The sequence below is a fragment of the Bos indicus genome, chromosome 3 (assembly GCF_029378745.1).
Source record: "Bos indicus isolate NIAB-ARS_2022 breed Sahiwal x Tharparkar chromosome 3, NIAB-ARS_B.indTharparkar_mat_pri_1.0, whole genome shotgun sequence".
Classification (NCBI taxonomy): Eukaryota; Metazoa; Chordata; class Mammalia; order Artiodactyla; family Bovidae; genus Bos; species Bos indicus.
In genome coordinates, this window is record NC_091762.1 from 113,606,873 (window position 1) to 113,622,015 (window position 15,143).

At 44.0% G+C, this 15,143-nt stretch overlaps 1 protein-coding gene and 1 pseudogene across 2 annotated transcripts in view; both read left to right on the top strand.

Annotated features, from left to right (window-relative positions):
* LOC109556548 (UDP-glucuronosyltransferase 1A1-like) overlaps positions 1–15,143 on the top strand; it is a 118,611-nt gene that overhangs the window by 46,682 nt on the left and 56,786 nt on the right. The window lies entirely within an intron of this gene.
* Positions 288–14,857, top strand: LOC139182293 (UDP-glucuronosyltransferase 1A3 pseudogene; annotated as a pseudogene).

Genomic DNA, 15,143 nt, shown 5'->3' on the forward strand with positions numbered 1-15,143 from the left:
TACTAGTTTTCCTTTAAATATATAGCTTTTAGATTGTTGCACATAGGTTTATGACTGTTGTGTTTTCTTCATAAAATTTTCTTTTTAATGCTTAATTGTGGTAAAACATCCCTAACATAAGATTTACCATTTTAACCACATTTAAGTGTACAGTTTGCTGCTGCTGCCGCTAAGTCACTTCAGTCATGTCCGACTCTGTGCGACCCCAGTATGGCAGCCCACCAGGCTCCCCTGTCCCTGGGATTCTCCAGGCAAGAACACTGGAGTGGGTTGCCATTTCCTTCTCCAATGCATGAAAGTGAAAAGTGAAAGCGAAGTCACTCAGTCGTGTCTGACTCTTAGCGACCCCATGGACTTCAGCCCACTAGGCTCCTCCATCCATGGGACTTTCCAAGCAAGAGTACTGGAGTGGGGTGCCATTGCCTTCTCCGAGTGTGCAGTTTAGTAGTGTTAATTACAGTCATATTGTTGTGCAACCAATTTCCATAACTCTTCGTCTTGAAAAACTGAAACTCTACCCCTTAAACTATATCTCTCCATTTCTCCCACCTCACAGTCCCTGGAAACCACCATTTTACTTTCTGTGTCTATGAATTTGAGTGCTCTAGATACCTAATATAAGTGGAATTGTACAATATTTTTCTTTTTGCTACTGGCCTTTTCACTTGGCATCATGTTCTCTGGATTCATTCATGTTGTCATATATATTCTTAGAATTTCTTTCCTTTTTAAGGCTGAAATATATTTCATTGTATAAATGAGGCACAGTTTGCTTATCTGTTTATCTGCCAATGAACATGGTTGGCTTTCACCTTTAGGCTATTGGGGATAATGCTGCTGAACATGGATGTACAAATCCCTCTTTAAGACTCTGTTTTCGATGCTTTTGTGCATGTACTAAGAAGTGGAATGGCTGGATCATCTGGTATTTAAGTTTTTGAGGAGCTGCCATTCTGTTTTGACAGTGGCTACAGCAATTTACATTCCCATCAACAGTACACGAGGGTTCCAATTTTTCCACATTTTTTTCCTTGTTTTCTGTTTTGTTTGTTTTATGATTGCCATCATAATGGTGTGAGGAGACATCTCATTGTAGCTTTGATCTGCATTTCCCTAATGATTATGTTAAGCATCTTTTCAATGCTTATTGGTTATTTGCACATATTCTTTTGAGAAATGTCTAAGTTGTTTGTCTATTTTGAATCAGGTCTTTTTGCCGATGTTGAGTTCCATGAGTTCTCCATATATTCTGGATGTTAATCCTGTATCAAACATATTTGTAAATGTTTTCTTTCACTCTATGGTGTGCCTTTTTGGTTTTGGCTTCTCTGGTGGCTCAGATAGTAAAGAATCTGCCTGCAATTCGGGAGACTGGGATTCGATCCCTGGGTTGGAAAGATCCCCTGGGGAAGGGCATGGCAACCCACTCCAGTATTCTTGCCTGGAGAATCCCCTGGACAGAGGAGCCTGGTGGGCTACCGTCCATGGGGGTCACAAAGAGTCGGACACGACTGAGAAACTAATACAAGAAGTTCATACATAAACACTTATATCTGTATCTTAAGTTTGAATGTATTCTAGCAACTCTGTGCTTTCACTCTGTTGTTAATATCATTTGATGCACACATTTAAAATTTTTTCATGAAGTCCAATTTTTAATTTTTTATTAGCTATTCTTTGGTGTAATTTCAAGAAATCTTTGCCAAATGTTGTGTTGTCTTCTCATATGTCTAGTTTGAAGAGTTTTATAGCTCTGGTCTTACATTTAGGTCTTTGATTTTGAGTTGAACTTACATGTGGCATTGGGCTTCCCTGGTGGCTCAGTGGTAAAGGATATGCCTGTCAATGCAGCAGACACAGGTTCAATCTCTGGGTCAGGAAGATCCCTGGAGAAGGGAATGGCAACCCACTCTAGTATTCTTCCCTAGGAAATTCCATGAACAGAAGAGCCTGGTGGGGTTTCAAAAGAGTCTGACACGAATTAGCAATTAAACAAATATAAAATAATATATGGCGTTAGTAAGAGTCCAATTTCATTGCTTACATTCAGACACCCAGTTTTCCCAGCACCATTTGTTGAAAAGATGGTCCCTACTGAATACTGGGGAGAAGGCAATGGCACCCCACTCCAGTACTCTTGCCTGGAAAATCCCATGGGCGGAGGAGCCTGGAGGGCTGCAGTCCATGGGGTCACTGAGGGTCGGACACAACTGAGCGACTTCACTTTCACTTTTCACCTTCATGCATTAGAGAAGGAAATGGCAACCCACTCCAGTGTTCTTGCCTGGAGAATCCCAGGGACTGGGAAGCCTGGTGCACTGCCGTCTATGGGGTTGCAGAGTTGGACACGACCGAAGTGACTTAGCAGCAGCAGCATTGAATATTGTGCAGCCTTGCCCAAAATAACTTGACCATATATGTGAAGTCTATCTGGATTTAAAAGTTGTTTGAGAGCATTGATCTGATAGGAGTCACTCCTATTAGAAAACAGAAATGCTTCTAGGTGAATTTTTTGGGTCATATTACAAATTTCAGTGAGATTTGACTTGGTCTATCGTTTTTATCTATACCTTAATTTGGTGCAAAATCAAGAGTTAGAGTGTTCATTCTTCCCAGGAATGATGTTGTATGCCTCTTCATTTATTTTATTCTAGTATAGATTTAAAGCTCTAACTGGACCAGAGAAAATACCATCAGTTTCCAATCCCCCAAGTGCACTGTGCCTTAGTTGGCTTAGTATATGTGTTACTTTGAATGGCAAGGATGGGACAGCCAATCACATTTTTGCTGGTCTAGGGCTGGGCAGCCAAAGAAGCCCTCCCACATCGTCCCCAGGGCAGACGGGACACGGAGATGCTGTATCCTGCTGAGCACACGTGAGCATCAGTCTCTGTAGCAGGGCCGCCTCGTGGGCCCGAGATGCAAGCAGTTGCAGAGGCCCCGCCTCAGAAGGGTCCCACAAATTCAGGAACCCCTCTGTTTTGGAGGAATCTATCCTTATCAGGACTCAACACTGTAACTGACCTTGGAGAAAAATGTGAACATAAACAATAAGATATAATAAAAGCCCAGATTAACGTACACCCCAATCCCTAAACAGAGTAGCAGAAGACTGACGCCTTCAGCATCAGAAGAGGATTCAGAGAGACAGGTTGGGGGCAAGGGACAGCTCCCTGATGTCCAGGGTGTGCAGATCTTCGGGACTTGTGCTTTCTGACCCCACTGTGTCATTGCTAAGTGTTGCCTTGCCCATCGATGCTTTAGATAACAGCAACTCTTATTCCAGGAAGTTAATACAGATGTTTCAAACATCACTTCTGTTGTCTTCATCAGGAATTTCATCAGATATTTCCATATACGACAGCTCCTCCAACAGACTCTCCCCCTAAACAGTGGAAGAGGTGTCTCAGTGTGGAAGAGGAACAAAAAGACAATCAGGTTCCCTCCTGCTGAGAGAAAGCTGTCTCAGCGATGTTGTATGTTTCCCTGGAAGTGAACAATGAAGGGCTCCTTGTTCGCCCATCAATCAGGGGAAAGAGTTTAAAGAGTTCTCAGATAAGGTCACATGCACCAGAGGTTTTGGTTGGGGACTGGGACAGAGGTGACTTCTGAGAGTTCAGTCCAGCCCTGTAGAGTGTGCTTAGCAGAGAGGCAGAAGGTGATCAAAGGGAATGTGCCCGCGCAGCCTTGCTTTGGAAATTGGATGACAAACATTTCAGTGACCTAGAATGCTCCCTACCGGGAGCAGCAGAGTCAGAGGAGATTTTCCAGAAGGGAGGAAGGGACTTTCCTAGGGTGAAATCAGAGGTGATGAAACCCAGGCATGGACTTATCCTGTAATGATTAATGTATGGGTGGCAAACTGCCCTCCAGTGCCATGCCATTTTGCTTAAGTGACTTGATGATAAGATAAAGGGAACAAATATAGGTGGCATAGCTCAACCGGAGACTCAGTAGCTTTGGGTTTGTGTGGAGATGGCCCTGGGACTGCAGCTTCCGTGGCAGGTGCTGGCTGGACTCCTGCTCTGTCTGTGCATCAAGCGATGACCAAGTCTGAGAATATGCTGGGGGTCCCCATGGAGGGCAGCCACTCGCTTAAGCATGCAGGGAGGCCATTAATGAGCTCCAGGCCCAAGGCCACCGAGCAGTGGTTGTTCCTCTGCAGGTGAATATACACACCCAGGCAGAGCGCTTTTTCACCACGAAAATCTATGCGATTCCTGACACACAGGAAGAATATGATTCTCTCATGAGGGGTCATGTTCATCTGCTTTTTGAAAGAGGATGTTTTTTAGCACTGTTTCTGGGAGCTACGGTGTCTGTAACGACTGTTTGCTCTCTGTAAGGTCTTTTAAGGTATTCCAAGGACCTGATCAGGCACTCGAATGCCAGTCCCTTTGATGCAGTTTTAAGGGACCCTATGTACTGCCGCGGGGCTGTCTTGCCGATCCAGTTCACAGCAAGAACTGTTCTGCTGTATCTCACTCGCGCAATGTTTGTTGAACCTGTGGTAGGCAAGGCGCGAGCTAAGAGGCTGGAATAAGACTCAAGAAGCCGTGGAAACTGCAGACACGTTTCTTCTCTCCTGGCTGGCACAGCAGCCGTAGCAGCAGACACAGTATATTGTCTCCTCTCGTGGCTGACCCGACGGACACAGCCATGAGGCTTTAGGTGGAGCTCAGTCAGGTACACCGCACAAAGTAGCCCAGGACCAAGCAAGTACCTCCTGAGGCGCATGCTCAGTGCTAGACAACGCGCTTAGCTGTTCAGTTCAGTTCAGTTCTCTCGCTCAGTCATGTCCGATTCTTTGCGACCCCACGGACTGCAGCAGGCCAGGCCTCCCTGTCCATCACCAACTCCCGGAGCTTACTCAAACTCGTGTCCATCAGGTCGGTGATGCCAGCCAACCATCTCATCCTCTGTCTCCCCCTTCTCTTGCCCTCAATCTTTCCCAGCATCAGGATCTTTTCCAGTGAGTCACCTCTTTGTACCAGGTGGCCAAAGTATTGGAGTTTCAGCTTCAGCAGCAGTCCTTCCTGAACGTGCCATCCTGGCTGATTAGCTGTTTTCCCCACAGGGGCTGGCTAAGTACCTGTTGATTTCTGCTGTATTTATTTATTCATTTATTGTGTTCCCTCTGTGTGACTTAGATGTTGAGGGCACAGCATGCCCAAACCCTTTCTCATGCATTCCTAGGTTGTTAACAATGAATTCAGACCGCATGACATTCTTCCAAAGGGTCAAGAGCATGCTCTACCCTCTGAGCCTGAAGTACATTTGCCAGGTTACCTTCACTCCTTATGCACGTATGGCCTCTGAGCTTCTTCAGAGAGAGGTGTCGCTGGGGGAGATTCTTGCCTCTGGATCCGTGTGGCTGTTCAGAGAAGACTTTGTGATGGACTATCCACGGCCCATCATGCCCAACATGGTGTTCACTGGGGGCATCAACTGTGCCAACAGGAAACCATTATCTCAGGTCTGTACTGCTGCTTTTATTCAATCAGTGTTCCAAGTGGAGCACATGTTTTTAAAATTAATTAATTAATTACTTTTGTTTTTTTTGCCATGTTGCAGTGCCTGTGGGATCCTAGTTCCTCAACCAGGATTTGAACCTGGGCCCTTGGCAACGATGGCTTGAGTCCTAACCACTGGCTTGCCTGGGAGTTCCCAAGTGAAACATACTTTTTATAAATATCTTACTTCCAGGTGCTTAATATATATTGATCTTTCTAAAAGTTCCTACCTCACATTCTCCTTCTAACAGTCTCTGTTGTGAATTGTTAAAGTGCCTGCAGTAGTGTGGTAAAGTTTGTGATGGTCTTTGAGAGGAGTGACAGTCAGGGATGAGGGTCTGCAATAGGACTGATAAGCGATGGTGTTTGTTATTCGCCTGTGATTGCCCTTTTTTGTAGGCACTGTTGTAACCATTGTCCGATTTTCTCCAGCTGAGTAGGAAGGAGCACGTTTGTTGAGCTGAGAATCCATCCATCAGGAGTTTTTGCCTGAGAGTGTTCCGTAGAAGGATGAAAGAATAGCAGATGGCATTTGTTGAACTGATACTGGTTTTGTCTTGGAAAGGATTGTGGTTGCAGGAGACCTAAACACCAAAAAGAATCTGAAATTTCAGAGAGGTAGAGTAAGTGGAAGAGAGATAATACCGGAGACAGAAGTCGAGGTCTCCGTGATCAGAGAAAGGAATAATTGAGCCCAACTTCTCAGAGATGGAGCTGTGCTGACCAGAAGTCTTCTGGCCAGGACTTGGTGTCTGGAGTAAAATGTGGTGATGTACGGGGCTGGATTGCGTGTCATATAGGTCTTCGAGGTGGGACACTGAGGTCATCAAAAAGGAGTGGTGGGGGCTGGAAGGAGGTAAACTGTGAATGCAGTGAAGGTGGGGGCAGTGATGCTGAGAACTGAGTCTCAAAGTGGGAAGATTTGACCTCACCTCCAAGTCTGCCCCGGCCCTGACCACTCCACTCCAAGTTTCCATCATGGGAACTACGGCTTTCCTCACAGTTTCACAGTCTTCTCATGTTAACTCTGGATATTTGGGATTAATTGAAATAGGACTCTTGGGGGCAGGATTTGTTTCTTAATCCACTGAGTTAGCCGTTTGTTTGTTTTTTTGCTGACCTTGTGTCTCATGTACTTAATTTATATTAACTTCCATGACTTTAGGTCTCTTATAGCTTTTGTATTCTTCAATTGTGGGAGATCTTTTTATTGCTGATTCAGTGTCATTACTGGTAATTGGTTTGTTAATATTTTCTATTTCTTCCTGGTTCAGTCTTAGGATGTAGTCCATTTCTAAGAATCTGTCCATGTCTTCTAATTGTTCATTTTATTGGCATATAACTGTTCACAGTAATCTCTTATGATCCTTTATATGTTTTGTGTGTTTCTTGGGACTTCATCTTTCTCATTTTGGCTTTTATTTACCTGGACTTCCTTTCTTCTTGATGACTCTGACTGAAAGTTTATCAACTTTATTTTTTCAAAGAATCAGTTCTATGTTTCATTGATCTTTTAAATTTCTGGCTTAAGCTTTACGATTTTTTTTCTTTATATTCTTCTGGATTTTGGTTATTCTTTTTAGTTACTTTGGGTGTAAGTTTAGGTTATTTCAGATTTTTCTTATTTCATGATCTATGCTTTTATGGCTAAAAACGTTCCTTTTAGAACTACTTATACTGTTTCCCATAGATTTTGGATTATCACGTTTTCATTTTTATTTGTCTTGAGGTATTTCTTTAATTTTTTCAATGACCCAGTGACTGTAACACATTGTTTTGCCTCCATGCGTTTCTCCAGCTTTTTTTGTAGTTCAGTTTTAGTTTCATAACATCATGGTTGGAAAAGGTGTTTGATGTGATTTCAGTATTCTTGAGTGTAGTGACACTTGATCTGTGTGATTTACCAAGACTGATATACCATATACACTTGAAAAGAATGTGTGTTTTGCTGCTTTTGATGGAATGTTTTGCGTATATCTATTAAGCCTAACTGGTCTAATGTGTTGTTTAGGACCAGTGTTTCCGTATTGGTTTTCTGTCTGAATGCTGTGTCCATTGATGTATGTGGGATTTTAAATCACCCTAATATTGTTGTTTACTGTCACTTTGTCTTTTTATGTCTGTTAATACTTGCCATTTGTATTTAAGTGCTCCTATGTTGAGGCCACATATGTCTGCATATGTTTCTAATGGTGGCCCACTGGTAGGTTAATCTGGATCCTGGAGTCCCTGTCTGTAGAGCCCAGGTTTCCTGGAGCTGGTGTCAGTCTGCTGGAGGGTGGGGTGAGGTCCAGGGGTGTCCTGAGCTCGTGCTGGTGCACTGGTAGGTAAGTCCAGGTCCTGGGCACTGTGGTGCACGGGGCCTGGTCCTGGGCCTTCTGGTGGATGGGGCCAGGTCCCAGGTGGCTTGTTCTCAGAGGGTTAATGCAGCTGCCTACTAATGGATGGCTCTGTGTCTCCACTTAACTAGCTACTTGGCCTGGAGTATCCTAGTACTAGTGCTGACTAACTGATGGGTGAGGCTGTGTCCCGATGTTAATAAGGTAGAGGATGATCCAAACGGCACTTGCTGGCACAGTATCATTGTGACTGAAGCTCTCCAGAATTGCCCATTGGCTTTAGAGGAATCCATCCATAACAGGACTTAGGTCTGTAACTGACCTTGGAGGAAAATCTGAACATAAACTCCAAGATGTAATAAAGGCCCAGATAAGTAAAGGCCCCAGTCCCTAAATAGAGTAGTGAAAGACTGGCACCTTTAGCAGCATAAAAGGAATTCAGAGACCCTCCTCTGAGGCCAGGGGATGGCTCCCTCCTGTCCTATGGCGTGTAGATCGTGAGGGCTGGCCCTAACTGACGCCACTGTGTCATCGCTAAGAGTTCTCTTGCCCACTGGAACTTTCAGTTCAGTTCAGTTGCTCAGTCGTGTCAGAATCTTCATGAGCCCATGGGCCACAGCACTCTAGACCTCCCTGTCTATTACCAACTCCCGGAGTTTACTCAAACTCATCTCCATTGAGTGGGTGATGCCGTCCAACCATCTCATCCTCTGTTGTCCCCTTCTCCTCCTGCCTTCAATCTTCCCAGCAATTATTTTATTCTAGTCTAGATGTGTATTTCTAACTGTAGCAGAGAAAACACCACACTCCTTGCCAATCCCGTAAGTGCACTGTGTACCCTCACTTGGTTCATAGTATCCATGTAGGTTGAGTGCCAAACACAGGGCAGCTTATCACAGTGAGGGAAGCCAGAAAGTTGTCCTGTAATCTGTACGACATGCAGTTAAGAGCCAGACAATTAACAGGGGTCACTGAGTTCTTAGTGAGTCAATTCTTATCAGGTGGCCAAAGTATTGGAGTTTCAGCTTCAACATCAGTCCTTCCAATGAACACTCAGGACTGATCTCCTTTAGGCTGGACTGGTTGGATGTCCTTGCAGACTCTGAAGAGTCTTCTCCAACACCACAGTTCAAAAGCATCAATTCTTCTGCTCTCAGCTTTCTTTATAGTCCAACTCTCACATCCATTCATGACCACTGGAAAAACCATAGCCTTGACTAGACAGACCTTGGTTGACAAAATAATGTGTCTGTTTTTTAATATGCTGTCTAGGTTGGTCATAACTTTCCTTCCTAGGAGTAAGTGTCTTTTAATTTCACGGCTGCAGTCACCATCTGCAGTGATTTTGGAGCCCAGAAAAATAAAGTCAGCCACTGTTTTCACTGTTTCCCCATCTATTTGCCATGAAGTGATGGGACCGGATGCCATGATCTTAGTTTTCTGAATGTTGAGCTTTAAAGCCAACTTTTTCACTCTCCTCTTTCACTTTCATCAAGAGGCTTTTTAGTTCTTCACTTTCTGCCATAAGGGTAGTGTCATCTGCATATCTGAGGTTATTGATATTTCTCCCAGCAACCTAGATTCCAGCTTGTGCTTCCTCCAGCCCAGCGTTTCTCATGATATACTCTGCATATAAGTTGAATAAGCAGGATGACAACATACAGCCTTGATGTACTCCTTTTCCTATTTGGAACCAGTCTGTTGTTCCATGTCCAGTTCTAACAGTTGCTTCCTGACCTGCATATAGGTTTCTCAAGAGGCAGGTCAGGTGGTCTGGGATTACCATCTCTTTCAGAATTTTCCAAAGTTTTTTGTGATCCACACAGTCAAAGGCTTTGGCATAGTCAATAAAGCAGAAATAGATGTTTTTCTGGAACTTTTTTGCTTTTTTGATGATGCAGCAGATGTTGACAATTTGATCTCTGGTTCCTCTGCCTTTTCTAAATCCAGCGTGAGCATCTGGAAGTTCATGGTTCACGTATTGCTGAAGCTTGGCTTGGAGAATTTTGAGTATTACTTTGCTAGGATGTGAGATGAGTGCAACTGTGTGGTAGTTTGAGCATTCTTTGGCTTTGCCTTTCTTTGGGATTGGAATGAAAACTGACCTTTTCCAGTCCTGTGGCCACTGCTGAGTTTTCCAAATTTGCTGGCATATTGAGAGCAACACTTTCACAGCATCATCTTTCAGGATTTGAAATAGCTCAACTGGAATTCCATCACCTCCACTAGCTTTGTTTGTAGAGATGCTTTCTAAGGCCCACTTGACTTCACATTCCAGGATGTCTGGCTCTAGGTCAGTGATCACACCATCGTGATTATCTGGGTCGTGAAGATCTTTTTTGTATAGTTCTTCTATGTATTCTTGCCACCTCTTCTTAATATCTTCTGCTTCTGTTAGGTCCATACCATTTCTGTCCTTTATTGAGCCCATCTTTGCATGAAATGTTCCCTTTGTATCTCTAATTTTCTTGAAGAGATCTCTAGTCTTTCCCATTCTATTGTTTTCCTCTATTTCTTTGCACTGATCGCTGAGGAAGGCTTTCTTATCTCTCCTTGCTATTCTTTGGAACTCTGCATTCAGATGCTTACATCTTTCCTTTTCTCCTTTGTTTTTCACTTCTCTTCTTTTCACAGCTATTTGTAAGGCCTCCCCAGACAGCCATTTTGCTTTTTTGCATTTCTTTTTCTTGGGGATGGTCTTGCTCCCTATCTCCTGTACAATGTCACGAACTTCCATCCATAGTTCATCAGGCACTCTATCTATCAGATCTAATCCCTTAAATCTATTTCTCACTTCCACTGTATAATCATAAGGGATTTGATTTAGGTCATACCTGAATGGTCTAGTGGTTTCCCCCACTTTCTTAAATTTCAGTCTGAATTTGGCAATAAGGAGTTCATGATCTGAGCCACAGTCAGTTCCCAGTCTTGTTTTTTCTGACTATATAGAGCTTCTCCATCTTTGGCTGCAAAGAATATAATCAATCTGATTTTAGTGTTGGCCATCTGGTGATGTCCATGTGTTGAGTCTTCTCTTGTGTTGTTGGAAGAGGGTGTTTGCTATAACCAGTGTGTTCTCTTGGCAGAGCTCTATTAGCCTTTGCCCTGCTTCATTCTGTACTCCAAGGCCAAATTTGCCTGTTACTCCAGGTGTTTCTTGACTTCCTACTTTTGCATTCCAGTCCCCTATAATGAAAAGGACATCTTTTTTGGGTGTTAGTCCTAGAAGGTCTTGTAGGTCTTCATAGAACCATTCAACTTCAGCTTCTTCAGCGTTACTGGTTGGAACATAGGCTTGGATTACTGTGATATTGCATGGTTTGCCTTGGAAACGAACAGAGATCATTCTGTCGTTTTTGAGATTGCATCCAAGTACTGCATTTCAGACTCTTTTGTTGACTCTGATGGATACTCCATCTCTTCTAAGGGATTCCTGCCCATAGTAGTAGACATAATGGTCATCTGAGTTAAATTCACCCATTCCAGTCCATTTTAGTTCGCTGATTCCAAAAAATGTTGACGTTCACTCTTGCCATCTCCTGTTTGACCACTGTCAATTTGCCTTGATTCATGGACATGAACTTCCAGATGTTCAAGCTGGTTTTAGAAAAGGCAGAGGAACCAGAGATCAAATTGCCAACATCTGCTGGATCATAGAAAAAGCAAGAGAGTTCCAGAAAAACATCTATTTCTGCTTTATGACTATGGCAAAGCCTTTGACTGTGTGGATCACAATAAACTTTGGAAAATTCTGAAAGAGATGGGATCCCAGACCACCTGACCTGCCTCTTGAGAAACCTATATGCAGGTCAGGAAGCAACAGTTAGAAGTGGACATGGAACAACAGACTGGTTACAAATAGTGAAAGGAGTATGTCAAGGCTGTATATATTGTCACCCTGCTTATTTACCTTATATGCAGAGTACATCATGAGAAACGCTGGGCTGGAGGAAGCACAAGCTGGAATCTAGGTTGCTGGGAGAAATATCGATAACCTCAGACATGCAGATGACACCACCCTTACGGCAGAAAGTGAAGAACTAAAGAGCTTCTTGATGAAAGCGAAAGAAGAGAGTGAAAAAGTTGGCTTTAAAGCTCAACATTCAGAAAACTAAGATCATGGCATCCGGTCCCATCACTTCATGGCAAATAGATGGGGAAACAGTGGCTATTTTTCTGGGCTCCAAAATCACTGTTGATGGTGACTGCAGCCATGAAATTAAAAGACACTTACTCCTAGGAAGGAAAGTTATGACCAACCTAGACAGCATATTAAAAAGCAGAGACATTACTTTGTCAACCAAGGTCCATCTAGTCAATGCTATGGTTTTTCCAGTGGTCATGTATGGATGTGAGAGTTGGACTACAAAGGAAACTGAGAGCAGAAGAATTGATGCTTTTGAACTGTGGTGTTGGAGAAGACTCTTGAGAGTCCCTTGGACTGCAAGGAGATCTAACCAGTCCATCCTAAAGGAGATCAGTCCTGGGTGTTCTTTGGTAGGACTGATGTTGAAGCTGAAACTCCAATATTTTGGCCACCTGATGCACAGAGCTGACTCATTGGAAAACACCCTGATGCTGGGAAAGTTTGAAGGCGGGAGGAGAAGGGGACAACAGAGGATGAGATGGTTGGATGGCATCACTGACTCTATGGACATGGCTTTGGGTGGACTCCGGGAGTTGGTGATGGTCAGGGAGGCCTGGCTCGCTGCGGTTCATGGGGTTGCAAAGATTTGGACACGACTGAGTGACTGAACTGAACTTACCTGAACATTCCAGGTTCCTATGCAATATTGCTCTTTACAGCATCGGACCTTGCTTCTATCTCCAGTCCCATCCACAACTGGGTGTTGTTTTTGCTTTGGCTCCGTCTCTTCATTCTTTCTGGAGTTATTTCTCCACTGATCTCCAGTAGCATATTGGGTGCCTACTGACCTGTGGAGTTCCTCTTTCAGTGTCCTATCATTTTGCCTTTTCATACTGTTTATGGGGTTCTCAAGGCAAGAATACTGAAGTGGTTTGCCATTCCCTTCTCCAGTGGGCCATATTTTGTCACAACTCTCCACCAAGACCCATCCATCTTGGGTGGCCCTACAAGGCATGGCTTAGTTTTCATTGAGTTAGACAAGGCTGTGGTCCATGTGATTAGATTGGAGATAATCTTGAGAAGAGATTCTCCACGTCCCCCACCTCCAAGGTAAGGAGCAGTGGCTGCACTTTGCTGGAGCAGCCATGAAGAGACACCCCACATCCAAGTTAAGAGATACCCCAGTAAGATGGTAGGCACTGAGAGAAGGCATCAGCGGGCAGACAGACTGAAACCATAATCACAGAAACTAACCAATCTAATCACTGACACTTTAGATAACAGCAATTCTAATTCCATGAAGTGGAAACAGAATTAACCAACTCTTCAGCTCTCTTTCTTAAGGATCTCTCCAGATATTTGGATGTTTGACAGCTGTCCCAATAGACTCTTCCCTGAACATTGCAAGAGGTGTCTCAGTGTTGAACAGGAAAAAATGGACAGTGAGCATCCCCTATCTGCTAAGAGAAAGCTATCATAGCAATGTCATGTATTAATATCTCCCTGGAGGTGCTCTGAGTTCACTCATGAATAGGGAGAAAGAGTTTAAAGAGTTCCCAGATAAGGTCACATTCAGCAGAGGTTCTGGGTGGGGACTGGGGCAGAGGTGACTCCTCAGTGTTCAGTCCAGCCCCAGAGAAACGGTTAGCAGAGAGGTAGGAGGTGATCAAGGGAATGGGCAGGCACAGCCTTACTTTGGGTCTTGGATGAAGAACAAGAGAGTGAACTAGAATGTTCCCCAGAGGAAGCAGTAGGTCAGAGGAGTTTTTCCAAGATAAGGGGGAGTGATCTTTTTTTGGGTGAAACCAGAGGTGATGAAACATGGGCATAGATTTATCTTGTAATGATTAATGTTCAGAGGGCTCAGCGCCTTCCAATGACATGCCATTTTGCTTAAGTGACTTGATGATAAGATAAATATATGGGAATAAATATAGGTGGCACAGCCCCACCAGCGACGGAGCACCTTCTGGTTTGTGTGGAGATGGCCCTGGGACTGCAGCTTCGGTGGCAGGTGCTGGCTGGACTCCTGCTCTGTCTGTGTGTCGGGCAATGGGCCGAGGCTGGGAAGGTGCTGGTGGTCCCCATGGAGGGCAGCCACTGGCTCAGCATGCGGGAGGCCGTGCAGGAGCTCCACGCCAGAGGTCACCAGGCAGTGGTCCTATCTCTGGAGGTCAACGTTCACATCAAGGCAGAGGACTTTTTCACCATGAAAACCTATGCCATTCCATACACCCAGATGATTTTGATTACTTCCTGATGGGCAGTTTTAATATGTTTTTTGAGAGAGTGCATTTTTTAACACTGTTTTGGAAAACTATGACAGCTACGAAAAATCTGTCTTTGGCCTTTGAAAGGTCTTGTGAGGCACTGTTTTATAACAAGGACCTGATCAGAGACCTGAATGCCAGTTCCTTCGATGAGGTTTTAACGGACCCTATTTACCCCTGCGGGGCAGTGCTGGCTAAGTATCTGTCCATTCCTACTGTGTCTTTCTTGCGTTTCCTTCCCTGTGACTTAGATGTTGAGGGCGCAGCATGCCCAAACCCTTTCTCTTATGTTCCTAAGTTGTTAACAAGGAATTCAGACCACATGACATTCTTCCAAAGGGTCAAGAACTTGCTCTACCCTCTGACCCTGAAGTACCTTTGCCATTTTTCTTTCACTCCTTATGCACATATGGCCTCTGAGCTTCTTCAGAGAGAGGTGTTGTTGGGGGAGATTTTTGGCTCTGCATCTGCATGGCTGTACAGAGGAGACTTTGTGATGGACAACCCATGGCAGATCATGCCCAATATGGTGTTCATTGGGGGTTTCAACTGTGGCAACAGGAAACCATTATCTCAGGTCTGTACTGCTGCTTTTGTTCAATCAGTGTTCCAAGTGGAACACATTATTTTCAATGAAAAAATTTAAAAAAAATTTATGCCATGCTTCACATCTTATGGGATCTTAGTTCACCCACCAGAGATTTAACCCAAGCCCTTGGCAGTAAACACTTGGAGTCCTAACCACTTGTCAACCAGGGAATTCCCAAGTGAAATGTATTTTTAGGAAACAACTTATTTCCAGCTTCTTTCTTATCTACTGTTCTTTCTAAAGAGTCTAACCTTCAAATTCCTTCTGGTAGTCTTTGGTGACATAAGTTGTTAAAATGCCTCAAGTAGTGTAGTAAAAGTTTGTGATGGTCTTTGAGGGGGCTTC